This window comes from Poecilia reticulata, linkage group LG15 (assembly GCF_000633615.1).
Source record: "Poecilia reticulata strain Guanapo linkage group LG15, Guppy_female_1.0+MT, whole genome shotgun sequence".
Lineage (NCBI taxonomy): Eukaryota > Metazoa > Chordata > Actinopteri > Cyprinodontiformes > Poeciliidae > Poecilia > Poecilia reticulata.
Genome location: NC_024345.1, coordinates 22,062,548 through 22,078,483, shown reverse-complemented (window position 1 = coordinate 22,078,483; position 15,936 = coordinate 22,062,548). Strand labels below are relative to the sequence as shown.

Below are 15,936 nucleotides of genomic sequence, written 5' to 3'. Positions count from 1 at the left end.
GTATACAAACAGATCTAATGTTTCACATGTGGAAAGTTTCCAGAAATTTTTTACATCAGAATGAAAAATGATTTCCTAATGTGAAATATGCTGGTAAATATTACACATTTCCTTTTCATTTTAAAACTTAATATTACTTTTTGACGGTGAAACGTGGATTTTTATGCTACAGGACAATATATTCTCCACATGTGAAACACTCGAGGAAAAACATTCCGAATATAAAAAGTATTTCACATGTGCTTCTGATATTAGTAAGAAGTCAAATTTGCACATGTGAAACAAATGAGGAAGCGTTTGTGTTACAATTATACCTTTTCCACATGTGAAATACACATGAGAAAACATTCCACATATGAAAAGTCTTTCATATGTGCTGTTATTACTACACTGTCAAATTTGCACATGTGAAACACATGGGAAAACATTCTCGTTGCATCTCTACATGTGGAAAAACTCAAGAAAAAACATTCCAAGATATAAAAAGGTATTTCCTGTGTTTCCAGTATTACTACACAATTAAATGTGCACATGTGAAACATATGGGAACGCATTAATGCTACAATTATGCTATTTGCACATGTGAAACACTCATTTTTTATATGCAAGACGTATTTCACATGTGCTTCTGATATTTCTACACTGTGAAAATTGCACATGTGAACGCACATTGCAATAGTAACAAAGACACTATTTCCACATGTGAAACACTCCAGGAAAAACATTTAATATATAAAAAGTATTTCACATGTTTTTCGATATTAAAAAACAAAAACTTGGTCTTGTGAAACTTTCCAACTGTAAAAGGTATCCAGCATAAACTTTCCATGTTATAATCCAAACATGTGAAGCAATTTTATGTTTCACATGTTACTATGCAATTACGTCTTTTGAGAGCCACATTTGAAACACATTTGACAAAATCAAATGTGGAATCTAAAATGCAGAATTCAAAACATCTAACGTCGTCACACTTTTTATGATCAAATTGCTCCATGTTTCTCATGTGCAGAATACACGGTTCACATGTGAAATTCCCATGTTTTTTCCACTGGGGTGGTTTTTCCGGAGTTAATGTTCTTTTAATAGAGGATTGAAGCATCTGGTTTGCCGGTTTATGAAGAACTGTAAGAGCTTCTTCATCAGTTATTATCCAGGTCGGATTCTGTCGTCACACATTTACCTGGCCTGGAGCGGCGCCGCTCAAACCCGGCGGATCCAGTTTGAAATTAAAACACTCAGAGACACTTTAAGTATTACCCTCACCTCACAGCAATTACGGATGATCGGCCGCTCTTTGGCAAACTGGTTAAACGCCCGTGTTTGGGTGAGACCTATCATTTGTCTCTCTTGTCAGTTTCCTGTTTTCCTGAGCAACTCCCTTGACCCGGCTGGCAGGCCCGCCTGCCCTGAAGAGCACTTTCCCTTTCCTCACGGCGCTCCGAGAAGAAAGGAGGGAGGCTGGGATGGGAGGAGGCGGAGGAGTCGGTGGGGGTCTGACTTAATCTGACCCATTGCTCAGGTCAGTGAGCTGCTTACAGGGTCTATCCAAACATAGGAGCTTGTTTTGCTAAAGCTGTGGAGAGAAGAAGGACCCTTTTAAATCAATGCTTTCCTCAGAGCGGTGCACATGCAAGGTTGTTATGCGTGAAACCACAGGAGGCAGAGCTGGCACACAACCAGCGGCGCGCTCCTCTTCTCCACACTCCCCCGCCCCGAAGGGAAAAACTCGCCTCTTTACGCAGCCAGAAACTTCTCTCGAGTTGTTTTGCTGCATTTTTAAAAGCTCAAGTCTTTTGGAGCAATTTCCCCCACAATTGCTCCGGCTCGCTCAGACGCAACAGCATTTCCATCCGGGGCTTCGCTGCTCTTCCTATGACAAGGAAAGGAACGGGGGGAAGAACTGCTCTCTCTCTTTCTCTCTCTCTCTAAAACGCATCCAGCTGTGTGTACTTATCTTTTTCTCTTGACATATTTTCACCCAAAAAAGTTGGGGCCTGATCTAATCGCGGGCCGCGTGTGTTTGCAGCAGTTTGAGAGTTTCTCCTCCGCTGTTTGGGTATCACATGATCTAAAGAGGAATGTAGAAATCAGCCAGATTTATTGTTCCTGTGTGACTCGCAAAGGCCAAAGACGGAGAGGTTTCCTCTGGCTTCAGGAGGCATTTAAGGTGTCTTTTGAAGTGGCCGGGAGATTTTCAGGGCACTAAACCGCCTCCTCTGAGAAGACAAGACGCATCGCCCTCTTTAGAAGTGAATTGTCATTTAGATTGAATTTTTATGAGCGCCTGAAGGCAACACTGCAAAAACACAAAATCTCACCAAGGATTTTTGTTCTAGTTTCTAAATGAGACAAAACTAGAGTTGAGTAGTTACTAGTTACTCAGTTACATTTTCTGGAGTAATTCTTTTGAGAAAATGTATTTTTGCTCTGCTGCACTTTTTACTTTTACTTGAGTAATTTTATTATGAAGTATTTCTTCTCTTACTTGAGTAAAATTTCTGGATTTTTCTACCGACTGAATGAAAATCTAACATGTCTTAACCGAAATTCACCTGCACAGACACAAACCTGCAGTTTTCATTAAAGTTTCATAAGTTTTTTATGGAAAGAAACGGATTTGGAAATATTTTTATTTTGCCTGGTTTTGTAATTTTTCATTACTTATATGAATTATCGTCAACATTTCTACATAACTTTATATTTTGGCTCATCTGATGAGGTAATTTTTAAATAATAAATTATTGATAATTTGATCAGTTACTCAGTACTTGAGTGAACTTTATACCAAATACTTTTTTTTACTCTTGCTACTTTTTATTTTTACTTCAGTAAATATATGTTGAAGTAATGCTACTCTTACTTGAGTAATATTTTGAAGTTCTCTACCCGCCTCTGGACTAAACTACATTTCAAGTAACTTTTCTGAGCTCGTTTTAGATAAATAACTCCTTAATATTGATTAATATTGAGTAGTTTTCATCAGTTTTAAGGTAGTATTAATGTTTTCCAGGCACATCTTGCCATTATATAGGATAAACAAGTAACAGTGTTACCTCCAGTTGTTAATAAATGTTGTTTGTTTATCAAATGTGACTTAAAACAAATTTGACTTTGTAATTTAACGCCTTGAAATTGGGCCTCTGTCTCTTTAAAACTCCCAGCTCCACCTTCAGGAAGTCATCATAACATGGCAGTGAAACGCTGGTAATGTTTTTACCAGCGTTTCACTGAGAAGTAGCTACTATAATGTTCCACCTGGTGTTTGCTAATTGCTGCTGGCTAGTCTGAAGGAGCTAAGTCTGGGAGGAGCAGCGTCTTGAAGGCGGAGCTAGGTCCACCCAGGCGTTTTGCAGCTGAATGGTTGCCATGGAGATTAAAGGATTTCTCATAAATGCATAAACATATCAAAGCGACACTCCAGGTTTGTTTTTGTGATTGACATAAAGTTGATTTTACATAATGCTGCCCCTTTAAAACAAGCTCCTATACTTTGTTCAAACATCACTTGTAAGTTAGTTTTGTCTTATTTCAAGTAAACGAACATATCTGAACTTGAAACCAGATGAAAATACTTTGTAATATTTTGTGTTTTTGCAGTGAACATTCTCAAACAGACGCGTTTCTTTCAGTATTTTTCTCCCCAAGCTGGAGTGAAACCTGATTTGCTTATAAACTTTGATAAATATCTGAGTGGAGACCAGCGGTTATTATCCAGCAGGCCTGACAAACATGGCCACCGGTAAAAGGCTCTGCTTCTGACTGTAAACAACGGCTCTAATTTACTATAATGGCTGTGTAGGTCTAAAGCTCTGGGAGATGCAATGGCCAGTCTCAGTAGCTTAATTATCTTTCTAATTTGTATTAGCACTTGCTATCCTCTCAGGGATAATTATGTATCTGGTGTGTGAGCAAGCTTAATGAGGTTAACTCGAGTCTCTTCCTTGGAATAGGAGTTCAGTCGCCTCAACGACGGAGAAAAGCTGCTGATTGCTGTGTTTTTCTCCCAACTAGATGATGACCATTAAGTCGTTTAAATCCCGCCGGAGCGCAGGGGTCCACAGGAAGTGACTCCCTGCGGTGGCGACGGCTGCATGTCAGCGTGGCGCTCCAGACGCATTATGTGGCCCTGCAGAGGATAGTGAGGGGAACTGGAAGGGCACAAACTCTTGGAAACAGAAAACACAAAAATGGTGTCAAATATTTGTGTGGCAAAAATTTTCATTTGTGCTTTTACAATTTCTAAGATTTAAAAAAATGAAAATAGTTTCCAGGTCACCAGAGAGCAAGCTGCCCCTCCCCTTCATAAAAAACGTTTGTACCGCTAAAATGTTAGTAGCACAGTTGATTGACAATATATAGCATTCAATAAATATTTATCAAATATGACTTAAAACAAATTTGATTTCGTAATTTTGAAATTGGGCCTCTGTCTCTTTAAGTAGTAATCTCAGCATGGCTCCTCTATTAACCCTTTAACGTTGTTATCAGCGTTGCTCTGAGAAGCAGCTCCTATAATGCAGTTCCTCCAGGTTTGCTAGTTGCTGCTGGCTAGTCTGAAGGAGCTGAGTGGGGGAGTCACCGAAGCTTGAAAACTGCAGCTCTGAGGAAGTTCATCTAACAAAATAACCGAAAACATTTTCATTTAGTGAGATAAATAAAAACAGTCATTAATACCAGAGCCACATTGTATGTTTATGAAACTAACTAAAACATACTGAAATTATAGATACAATAATTATCTATAAATTATTGTATTAAGTACCTTATCGATGTTTACATAATCACAATACTTTACTTTTTTTAAAATCTGCACCTAAAATTTAACCAAAAGTATGAAAAGAAACTAAAGTTACTACTATAACTAACAATTAAAACTAATACAAACTAACTGAATTAAACAAACAAACAAACAAAAAATAACAAAATAAAGCCAAACTACAGTTCTGACCCTGCTCTGAGGAGGAGCTTCGTCTTGAGGGCGGGGCTAAGTCCACCCAGGCATTTAGCTCAGCTGACTGGTTGCCATGGAGATTAAAGAATTTCTCAAACATGCATGAGAGAATCAAAGCAACACCACAGGTATGTTTTTGGCGTGGGAACGACATTATAACACGATGTGAAGCTCAGTTTTTCCATGACACCGCCCCTTTAACCTCGCTTGTAAACATCCGGCTTTCCCTTTAAGCAGCCGACAGACTCTAATGGCTAAACCTCGACTGCTGATAAGAATCAAAGAACGTCCGTATCAGATTGGTGTAACCTCGCTATCGTTCCCTCTGCTGCCTCGCAGGCCTCTGTTCGGAGACGTTCTCAGGAAATCAAGTCGCCGTGCGCTGAACTGAATCGTGTTTAGCAGGTATTGATAAAAGCTGATAAGAGTTTGCTTCCTGATATCATCTGAATTCCTCGAGTCCTGTGATCGTACACAGTTTCCCCTCTCAGGTCATACGTGATATATTGTTCAGTCTCAGCACAAAAGGCTGTTTTTTTCCCCGCAGTGTAATCCACAGCTGAATAGCTCTCATTTATTTGCTGCACTCCTCCCATCTTCTGCTTGCTCAATACCCAGCGCTGTTTTTTAACTGCAGGTTAGGGAAGGAAACCATCTTATCTGCAAAGAGGCGGATTTATTAGTGTGAAAAAGATAATTGCTATTCATAGGCCACTGGGGGCTGATTTACAACCGCTAATATTTAGGATTCCAAGAGCCGTTTTTCAGCTTTTTTTCCCTCCTCGTCTTTATCTGCAGCCCTGCCTGCAGCGCGGAGGAGAGCGAGGTCACGCTGGACGATGAGGGATGGGCAGGGCGAAGCCTCCACTCCGAGCCATTTGGCTGAAGACGGATGTGTGAGGAAGTCCGTGCAGGTCCGCCTGGAGCGGGCAAACACCTGTTCTCCTCAACCTGTGAGGAGGCTGACGAGCCGTCAGTGTGTCAGACTCACTTTCATTTTGGGCCATATCAAAAATCTGAACGTTCTTAAAGGGCCAGAATGTCTTGATAAAAACCCATTAAACTGTTAAAGTTTCAATAAATAGATGTTCCTCCTGGATTTTGTGATTGTTTTTGTGGGGTGGGGGGCTTGCGATCAATTTAGACATTTGTGAGGAGTTTTTATGATATTTGCACTAATGTTTGATGTTACATGTGACTTCTTGTTACTTGACGTTAAGTAAATCTGAGGTGATTTAAACTCAACGTTTTGACCAATTTGGAGAAAAATTTGCAGAACAAAATGTGGAGATTTGTTGATTCTGTGTGAATTTTGCAGATTTGTGGAAAACTGGAGGGATTTATTGATGTAATTCAGTCTAGAGGGCCACATAAAAACCTACAGCGGGCTAGATTTGGCCCCCGAGCCTTGAGTTTGACACATGCTCTAAATGCTTTTTGTCTGTGAGGGGAATCCACAAGAAAACTGAAAAACCGGTGATAAAAATGGGAGTGATGTCGCTTTAAATCTGGATACCCGTCTCCTTCCTGGATTTTAAAATCTGACCTTTTGCTGACCTCCGTGTTTGTTTATCATATTACCTGAAAACAGGTAGCATTTTTTTTTCCCAAAGATTGGAAATAGTTGGTTTAAGGCGAAACAGGAAATGAAGACTTGTGGGTCTGTCTGTCGGCGCTGATCCTGCAGGTGACCGCGAGGCTTCATCAGCAGCACTCACAGCGAGGTCACGGGTTCAAATCCCAGGTGTTGTGCCTCACAGCAGGACACATCCAGGTCCCACCTGCAAACATGACAGAGGATACAGCACATTTTCTCAAACCACACTCAGCTTAAAAACTACAACTTTATATGTAGTTTAGAAAAAGTGACATTAAACTACAACATAGTGAAAAAAGGCGACCCGAGTACCAACTGACCAGAACATCAGACAGAGCAAAATATGAGATTATGTGGACATTTTGGTATTTCCAAGATCAAAATGACAATAATTCATTCAAATACAAAATATGAAAATGAGGCAAAATAAAAAAAAATTCCAAATCAGTTTCTTTAAATAAAAAACTCATGAAACTTTAACAGAAACTGCAGGTCTGAGTCTGGTGAGGTTTTGGTTTAACATGTTTGTTTTTCATTCAGTAGGTACAAAATCCAGACATTTTACTGAAAAGTAGTGAAACTTCATAATAAAATTACTGAAGTTATTAAAGTACAAAGTTCAGCGCAGGAAAAAAACTCCTAAACGTGAAGTTAGTATAACTAAATTGATGGTTTCTTATATAAACAGTCAACTTTGATAAAGTGATTATTTGTCAGAATTTTTACTTTTAGCTTTAAGAAAATTCAAATCTTCTGTTTTGCTAAATACAGAAACTTATTACAGTTTTATTTTGGATCATTTGTTGGTTTAGTTTTCCTGATGCTTTCTGCAGAATATTTTTTTCAGTAACAGTTTGTTCTTTTTCTTTCTTTCTTTCTTTCTTTCTTTCTTTCTTTCCTTCTTTCTTTCTTTCTTTCTTTCTTTCTTTCTTTCTTTCTTTCTTTCTTTCTTTCTTTNTTCTTTCTTTCTTTCTTTCTTTCTTTCTTTCTTTCTTTCTTTCTTTCTTTCTTTCTTTCTTTCTTTCTTTCTTCCTTTCTTTCTTTCTTTCTTTCTCTCTTTCTTTCTTTCTTTCTTTCTTTCTTTCTCTCTCTCTCTCTCTCTCTTTGAAAAACTATCTTTTTACGGTTCCCTAAATCTGGTCTCTGGTTCTGACTTGCGGTTCCTAAATTGCTTAATTTCTTGACTCAATTATTTTTATAAGAACATTTTCTAAGCCACAAATCAACAAGACTGAATAATAAATGGGTTATATTTACTTTTAATGAAGCAAAACCAAAAGTAAAATCTAAATTTCCTTTGCGTTTACCATCTTTCTTTTGTTATATTCTTCCATTTATATGTTTTTTGTACTTTAATGAGTGTAACGTTTATTTTTCTAAATCAAGAAGCAATCAGGTAAGAACTGCTCTTTTCCCAAACATTAGAAATAAAATTTACTGCTTCATCAACCTTTATTTCTACAAACAGAAGTAAAATAAACTGTTATATTTATTTATGAACAGATAATACACACAAACACTATACGCTGCAAAAACACAAAAAGTATTTCCAGTTTCTAATGAAAATATCTTAGTATACTTGAAATAAGACAAAACTGACTTATAAGTAACTTTTCTGCAAGATATAGTAGAGTGTTTTAAGTCAATAATTTTATATTTATAAAAAAAATACTAGTTTCATTGGCAGATTATTTCACTTATAACACATTTTCCCATGTTGCAAGTGAAACAATCTGCCTCTTTTTCATCAACATAAAGGAATTATTGCCATAAAACATTCTCCTTTCTGAAAAGTTACTTGTGAGTTTTGTCTTATTTCCAGTGAACTAAAAGATATTTGCACTAGAAACTAGACTGAGATGGTTGGTAAGATTTTGTGTTTTTGCAGTGTATCTTTGATCTTCAGGCTCTCTTACTTTTATACATTTAATAGTGGATTATTATCAGATTTAATTTTCAAATGAAAACACCTTGTTGGTGAAAGGCAGAGTGATTTAAAAGCAGAAATGTGTGCAGCTAATAAGGCTTAAGACACATGCTACTTTCCTTTTTTCTCCACCTTCGCTGATTTAATTTCTCCTCCTCATGAGCTGTCACTTTGTCTGGAAATGTATTCATCCTGCACATGCGACTCCTAATAATGCTAATCTTTTTTTTCCTCTTTACCAGAGCTCAAATCTCATGGAGGGATAATCTCAGATAAATATAGTTAATTGAGGCCAGGTGAACTTTCTTTATCAGCCACACAGTCAACCAATCTGAAATAAATGTGATAATTAGAACGGAGATGTCTTCACCGAGCGCGGCGCGCGGTCCGGTCCCGCAGCCATTTGCTTCAGATTACATCTAAATTTCATAACGCATCAGAGATCTGTGCTGAATTAGTCATGTTGAAGATGCAGCCGTGTTTCCTGTTAAGATGTATAAACATAATCTGAAAGAGACGAGCGAGATGGACATCTTAAACGGTTTTAACGTCGACCGCCATGTGTTTCTGATCTTTGACGACGCTGCAAATGTTCTGCATGAATTTCTCAGGGAGAAAAAGAGCATTAAACAAGATGTACTGTCCTAGCTGGAGAGTCTGTACGCCTGTTTATTTAGATCTATGTGTGGGAATGCGTTTATGCGCAGATGTGAATAAAACTGAGCGCAAGTATGTCTGGAATGTCAGAATGGAGGAGAAATAGTTTCAATTTGAAAATAAGGACGAAAGGGGAGCTTTAAAACTCGGTTCTTCTTATTTTTTAATTTTGTTTGATAGTACAGCCAGTTTTCTTTTGCAAAATATATTTCTGATGCAGCTGTTGGTATGAAAATTGACACCGGATGTAACTAAATTAGTCCATGAATTTATTGTTAAAATGAGATAACGCCAAAAAGAAGTGTTGAATGCATGAGGTGCAAAAAGATTAAATTTCCCTATCACTAACGATAAATATAATTTGTTTTATTCTAATCGATTATCTATATTTGGTCTCTGCTTTTTGCAGATGAAGTGGTTCTATTGGCTTTATTAGATCTCCAGCTTTTCCAGAACCAAAGACCAATTAGAATAGCAAATATAATAATAGCTTTAAAGAAACCAATAAGTAACGAACATCAACTCTATGATCTAAACTCACAGTAGAAGACTCCACTGCTGAAGAAAAACAACGCTAAAGCTCATTTAAAAGTTGGTGCAGCATTTGGACAATCCCATGAAGCAGTGAGAGGAAAAGGTTTGGTTAGATGAGACCAAATGTTAACTTTCCGGACAAGTTTCCTCCGTTTACGGAGGAGAAATGGGTCAAAACCGACTAGCAGTGAAGCTGAGAGGCAGAAGCAGCTGGATCTGAGTCTGTCACATAATACTAAAACCAGAAGATAGGATGAATATGTGAATACGCATTGGCAAATTATTTCATTTATAACATGGAAACATGTCTTGTTTGTCGGTAAGTTTTCTGCCAGAGGAACTAGCAACTCGGTTGCTGGGTGACGGGCTGAGCTTGTCTACCGTTGCTACGGTTGTGAAACAAGAACGTTCACATCAATAATAAGAAATGACCTACTGAAAACAAGCTGAAATGTCTTGTTGGAAAGTTACCTAAAAGTTTTGTCTTATTTAAAGTGAACTGAGATATTTGCACTAGAAACTAAACCATAAATACTTGGTAAGATTTTGTGTTTTTGCAGGGATGTAAACGCCCAAAACAGTTTTCCAGAAAATGATAGAAGATGGTTTATAAAGCCTGAACCCAAAACCTGAGATCAATTACAGTTAATTCATGATTTAGCAGGAGAGTTTTATCACTTAGGAAACATTTTGTATCTACAAAAGTACCAATTATAAACTGCAAATGGAAAAGCTGCTATTATTAGGTGGTTGTTTAACCTGTTTATTGATATTTGTGCTGATATTTCATGGACCTTTTACTGTTTTATCAATGCTGTGTGATTGTGTCTGTGTTTAATGATTCCCACCTGCTACAAGGAAAGTTTCCCAAAGAGAACAATAATAAAGTTTCTATTAGAAATTAGCACAAAATGTTCACCATTTTGCTCAAAAAAACACAAATTTCCAATTGCTTTGTTTCCATTAAAATAAATGAAAGTCACACCTGAATAAGTCATTAAAAACACGCTGCCCCGTCATCCAGCATCTACTTCCTGTTTTCTTCTTCTTTGTGGTTTGCGCCAGCGGCAACGTCCGGGTGTTGATCTTGTGAAAACAACGTTTCCATTGCAGTGTTTGGACATAAACCAATATAGATACAACCCCCAAAAAACACAAACCTCATCACAGTAAAGAAATTGGCTTGTTTCCTTGAAGCGAATTTATGTTTGTGCCTTCATACAGTCAGTGGTGGATGCAGCTGGTGATACTGATGGTAAAATGTGTTTAATCTTCCAGAAAAACTGGAAGGATTGGTGGATATTTTTCAGACAAAGTCTTCAACCAAAATACGGTTTAATTTAAGCAAAGAGTGACAAAAGTAGCCCAGTTTTACTGCCTTTCCTTTCCTTGTGAGGTATGAAACTCTCCTTAGCTGCGCTGAGCCTGACCACCATTAACACCCCTGAGAAACCTCGTCCTAATTACTCAGTCAGCCTGACAGAATCTCCTTAATTACAAACTTCATTAGCCTGAAGGACTTTGTTTTCCTCCAAAAAAACCGAGCGAACCGGGGACAGCTCAGGCCAAGGTGCACAGGGGGCGAGGTGTGTGTGTGTGTGTGTGTGTGCATGCTTTAGAACCGTACCACTTCTTTTTTTTAAAGGAGATGTTAAGACCTTCGTCAGAGATCTAATTAGATTCATGGTGAGAATCAGACACCTTTTAACTAGCCTCTGGAGTCGCTCTAAAAGGACAGCGAGATCCAGGAAAGAGAGGCAGAGAATTAAATTGACCTGCTGCTGCCTTTCATGTGTGAAGGCTCCGATTCGCCGTGTCTTCACCTCCAAATACAAAACAACCCGCAGCACTCCTGCCACCATTATACCTCGCTTATAAACACACGGGACAGCCGGCGGACGCCGTGGCGGCTGCGGCTTCAGCCTGAGCGGTAATTTGGCGGGAGAAGACACACATTACCTCGTTTATGTTTCCCACCCTGTTTTATTGGGGCTGCTGCTCCAGATTATTCATTTGAGGAGGTGTGTGGACCATCGCACATCGCGCTCGGCTTCAAAGCCGACTGCCACTCACTTTCTGCGGGTTTGCATGCATTTAGGGTTCATATGTTCACACTGCATGCAATTATATGCTGGACTGGTGAGAGTTAGCACCAGTTAGAGCCAGGTGAAGCGCGCAGCTTTAATGCATAATGGAGTGCTGCACAAATGTCCATGTTGGAGAGGTTTTAACCATCTCCTGGTCAGACTTCAAAGCTTAAATCGCTCCAGATGCAGCACTCACTGCAAACCGCCGGTAAAGATGTGTAAAATAAATTCACCTTTTATTGCCAGCTAGGTTTTCTGATTAGAAAGCGAGGGAAGGTTTATATTAGTCAATTTCCAACAGTAGCGTCCTAAATATTTCACATTTACACTCAATTAATTGAAAATGCATGAATGTTTGGTTGTGGGAATATTTTTGGTGCCGTCTGCAGCTGTTGGTGTCTCTTCTGAAGATAAATGTATGTTTGGTTCCAGCTGTGTGAGCTCACACCAAGAAATCTACAGAAATCCAACTTGATTCTGTGGAAAAATAAAATACATTTTGAGAAATAATGGATGCTAATTGATAGTACCATGAGTACTGCAACTTTGAAAATTTAATTTTAAAAAACCACATTTCTTTTGTCCTTCTCTTTTTACACTAATTGGGAGAATTTGCATTTTTTTTGTTTTGTTTTTTAATCATATTGACTTTGAAGTGAGTTGTTTTATTGTAATTGTATTTATTTTTATTGTGATATGAATAAAAATGTGTTAAAGATCTTTCTTTATCAGAACCTTAAAGAAGGTTTATGTTGTAATCCACTGGCTTCTTGTTTTCCTTGGGTTATAAAAGAGATGAAAACAGGCTTAAAAACAGGAAACACATGAGAACATGCTGTTAAAGTCTAATTTATGTAAAAAGTTTAAATCAAATGAAACTCGGATGAAGATCCGACACATAAAATGTTTACGTTCTCATCTTAAACATCCTAAAACGAATTTTTTGGTCCAAATTAAATCGTTTCAAAAAACAACTTCCTGCATCCGCTTTCTCCATCTCCTGCTGCTGGTGGTGCAATGCATTGTGGGATGCATCACCACAGCCTCTATGAAATAAAGATGATGTTTCTGTCCTCTCATCACGTCAGACTGAGCCGATCGCTGATGGACGCCGTGTGAGCTTGGAGTAAAACAGAAAAGCACCTCATCATCACTGCTAAGCATGGCAGAGGATCCGTGATGCTGTGGGAATGTTGATCATCCATTAAATCTTTGGAATTCTGGGTAATCTTTCTACAAAATGTTTCAATCTGGTGGAAAACTGAAAAAAACTGACAGTGTTTGGGACTTTCAGCGGTAAAATGACCAAATCAACAGAAATATTCCATCAGATAATAAATGATGTGGCATCCTTCGACTCGTCAACAGCAGGGGTGTTCAACGTGCGGCTCGGGGGCCATTTCTGGCCCTCCAAGTGATTTTGAGCGGCCCTCAACCAAAACACAAAACTGGCACAAACTTGTTTTCCAGCTCCAGGTTTAACGGCGTTGATGAAGTTAAACAAATTTTACGGTGAAATTTTCAAGAAAGACAAATTAAAGCCTCCAAAACATGGAAGTTACAAGATAAAATACTAAATTAATTCAATTTAATTCGTAAATATTCAGTGACTTTTACTCGAGAACTTTTAGCAAACTACACTAAATAAACTAAAGTTTTTGAAGAACAAAACCCAAGATGATCAAATAAAATTTTTAACATTTCAGCAACAGGGAAGTTCAAAAAGCTTTACGTCACAAAAATGTCCTGTCAAAGATAAAAACATGACATTTTTGCCATCATTACACATCAAAATGTTGGTTTGTGTTTCATTAATTATGGTGGAAAAGCAACTCTAACCAGGTGGGTTTAAGTCTCAGTGTTTCGGATGTTGTACAGTTTTAGAAAATGTATCTTTTTTGTCCTAAATCACTTTGAACTTGTCGGTTTTGTCCCCTGAGGTAAAAAGTTTGTCCCCCTCTGGTCTGAGGAGAGACTCTCTCTGGGAAAACATTACTGTCAAATGTGGCAGATAGTTATTTGAAGCTGAAAGCACTTTTTTTTTTTTTTATCGTTTCAGTGTGAGGTCATGCTAGTCCAATAAAAGATTAAATCATTTCGAGGCCTTTTCCTCCTTTTTCTATTAATAACAGTGAATCTCCACCTCACCGTCTTTTCGTCCTGCAATGTCTAAGCGTGGAGGTTCAGAGAAAGAACATTATGAGTGACCAAACAGCAGGTGTAATTTGGGTGAGTTTCTCTGTGGAGCTGCTAAGTTGTTCATTTGCCCATAATGAATGTCACAACCTGAATTACCTCCACCAATCATTGACGCGTCAACCAGCTGAACCTCCTGCTCTCTGAGGCGTCAGGACGTTTCGGACACATGGCCGCTCCGTTTTTAAGACGTCTGATTCAGGAACATCTGTTTGCCGGCGGAAAAAGAGAAAGAAATCTCACATCCTGCACATGAGCTCGCGCTGAGGTTACAGCTTCAAAGCTCACAGTGCTAAACTGAGCCGGTAGTCGGCTGTTTGTGCTCAGCGTTCGCTTTAATGCCGCCGACCACAAGCAGGATAGTCGGCCTGCTGGAACAAACCCACAGATTGATCTGTTTTATCGCAGTTTCCTGCAGAAAGTCGAGACAATGGGTTGATGCCCTCCGTCACAGAGCATCTGCTCGGACACAAACACACAGCAGAGCCACACACAACCCCCTCTGAGACTGTTGTTTGAAAATTAGTCATGTCACACTCAAGTTGAAGCTCCTGAAGTGAAGAACGGCAGGTTCAATTTGAGCAATTTGACATTTTGAAAATAAATTAATTTAACTGAAATTTCAAAAAACACTTGTTTTGTTGCTAGGATGAGGAGTTTGTGTGTTTTTTTGGCAGTATTGAGATTTATTTATTTTGCAAAACTGCAATGGAAACATTTTTCATGTCACATGAGTCACATGAGCAACAACAGGATGTTACTACTGCTGGAAACCATGAAGAAGAGAAAAACAGGAAGTGGTTGGAGGATCGTGTTTTTTCAGAACTTATCGCATAAAGAAACTTATTTATGTGATTTTAATTTCATTTCTTATTTAATGGAAACACCACAATAGTAAAATTGTGTTTTTTTATTAGCAAAATATTTACAAAGTTTCTGACAGAAACGCAGCTTGTCGTTGTGGAAAAATAGTTCAGATTGTATTTATTTACCAATTGTCCCTTAAAGAGGCTACATTATCAGTCAATTAATCGATCTTATTTGTGTAGCACATTTCAGTAACAAGGCAGCTCAAAGTGCTTTATTTACATCATAAAAGCACAAAATCATAAAATTGATCAAATCAGTAACAAACGTTACATTTGATGAGCACCATCATCAAAAACATAAAAACATATCGTCTGTGTGTTTTCCAGGCACAGAGTGACATTTAATAGCACAATCAAGTTAATGTCAGTAATTATAAAAATATATATATTAACTATGACCTCGTGATGTAACGTCTTGAAATTGGGCCTCTGTCTCTTTAAAAACTACAGAAACTCCGCCTTCAGGAAGTCATCACAACATCGCTCCGCTATTAACCCTTTAACATTTTTAGCGAACAGCTCATTGGTTGCCATGGAGATTAAAGGATTTCTCAAACATACATGAAAGAATCAAGGCAGGATGAAAGACAACATTATAACATGATATAAAGCTTAAAAAAAAAAAGTCGATTTTACACATTTTAAAAACGTATTTATAATTTATTTAATGATTCTTCAGTTTAGACATTGCTGTTGTAACTTTCCTTCACTCGCCGGTTTGTTTGTGGCAGCTTTAGGTTGCAGTTTCCCTCCATTGTTGTTGTTTTTAACGCTAAAACAGCTGATTTTAATGTTTCTTTGGTTTAATAGGTAGATTTTTGTAAATTACTTATGTTTGTTTCTTTTATGCTCACCGCTGTTCGTCTCTTTAGATGCTACAGCCAGAACGTGTTTAATGGCAGCGGCCGGTCCGGCACTTCCTGTTTTGGTTATGATGTCATCAATTGGGTCACCGGGTAAAACAAAATGGAGGTTTTTCGTTTTTGTATTGTATTATTTATTTTCTTTAAAGTTACCTTGTACTAAATGTTTTATTTTACAGACCATTTAATTGTGTAGATGTGTTTATGAACTAGATTTATAATTTTTCCTGCTTCTTTGTTTAGTTTTTGTTG

The 15,936-nt window shown here is 38.0% G+C and overlaps 2 long non-coding RNA genes across 7 annotated transcripts in view; one reads left to right on the top strand and one right to left on the bottom strand.

The window, feature by feature from the left end:
- Window positions 1-6,053, top strand: part of LOC103477130 (uncharacterized) — a 111,328-nt gene extending 105,275 nt beyond the window's left edge. For 5 of the 6 annotated variants that reach the window (XR_535590.2, XR_535589.2, XR_535591.2 and 2 more), the window contains one exon: window positions 5,753-6,053. This is a non-coding gene — a long non-coding RNA (uncharacterized LOC103477130). Of the gene's footprint in view, window positions 1-1,357; window positions 1,523-5,752 lie in introns of all 6 variants that reach the window. The other variant, XR_535587.2, reaches the window with a different exon arrangement.
- Window positions 6,054-6,105: 52 nt separating this feature from the next.
- Window positions 6,106-15,782, bottom strand: LOC103477131 (uncharacterized). The gene is made up of 3 exons (XR_535592.2): window positions 15,676-15,782; window positions 14,052-14,160; window positions 6,106-6,735 (listed from the first exon to the last, which is right to left on the bottom strand). It is a non-coding gene; the product is annotated as an uncharacterized LOC103477131 (long non-coding RNA).
- Window positions 15,783-15,936: the final 154 nt, after the last annotated feature.